The sequence below is a fragment of the Aplysia californica genome, unplaced genomic scaffold (assembly GCF_000002075.1).
Source record: "Aplysia californica isolate F4 #8 unplaced genomic scaffold, AplCal3.0 scaffold00404, whole genome shotgun sequence".
Lineage (NCBI taxonomy): Eukaryota > Metazoa > Mollusca > Gastropoda > Aplysiida > Aplysiidae > Aplysia > Aplysia californica.
The window spans coordinates 488747-489938 of NW_004797674.1; positions in this window are offsets into that span (position 1 = coordinate 488747).

A 1192-nucleotide genomic window follows, 5' to 3' on the forward strand; every position below is an offset into this window, starting at 1 on the left:
CAAGGATCGTTTATGTTCAAAACTGCTATTAATAAAGATTGCAAGTTGTAGCCTACTCTCTTTTACTTAAACGCTTTGCTTGTCTGTCTGTTTGTTTATTTGTTTTTTTGTGGAAAACTTTATGTGGCCCAGGTTCACCCAGACTAACTCCCCTGCCTCACCCCCCCCTCCCCACCCCCCTTCCGCCCAGAGTGATTTTGGTAAACTACACGACAGATCAAGGGGCGGATCTCGACACCTTAAACAATTTAAACCTAAGACCAGGAAAATCACAGGTCACTCAAGTCATGCCTCGCCTTTATTATTATATTTCCGAGTTGACGAGGTCAAATATCGGAGATACAGATCTTTGTTTCGGAGATGAGGGGCGATAACCGGTGGGCGGGGCACGGCGTGGCTTGGGCCAAGGGAAATCACTGCTCATATTGTCATGGTTCTTTCTATTGTGTATGAAAGTTAAAACCCCCTTAGCGAGAGGAAAGAAGGAAAAACCGAAAAGTTGATCGAAAAATAATTATTCGAAAGTGCCTTTTTGGTTGAGATGATGTTAGAGTTTCCTCCAAGCTCTTGGCCTACTCTTGTTAAGGTTGTGTTGGGTTTTCTCTTTCTTTTTTCTTTAATTCTTTCTTTCTTTCTTTCTCTCCCCCTCTCTCTTTCTTTCTTTTAAACAGTTTTGTTTTCAAGAAGACCCTATATGTTTTACATTTTTATTCACATCTATTAGGGCTAAACCATCTTCTTTGTGGCTTCAATAAACACTTTGATTGAAACCTTAAGCATCCTGTCTGACTCGGTCCCTGGTTCCATCTCTCGATCCATTGCATTACCCTGAGCGGCTTGTCAAGTGCAATGCTTGATTTGGACTTAATGCAGCTGGCTATATTCTTATAATATGTGGCATCGGATCTAAGCCTAAGAGTAAATCACTTTCCAGTGTTTTACATTCCATCGATTACGTTATAATTTAAAGGAGCATTGTCTCATTTTGTTAAGGAAACGTGGGGAGACCTAGGCTTTCCACATGTTATAATGAAAAGGGTTGGCTAAAACCCAATTAAATTGTAAAAGTATTTTTTTTAAAGAAAGTATACGAGTTTTATTGTTGTTGTTATGTTGTTGTTGGTGGTGAGTTAAGAGTTTGTTTGTTGTTGTCTTTTTTCTATTTTGTTGTTGCTGTTTTTTCTTTTTAGTC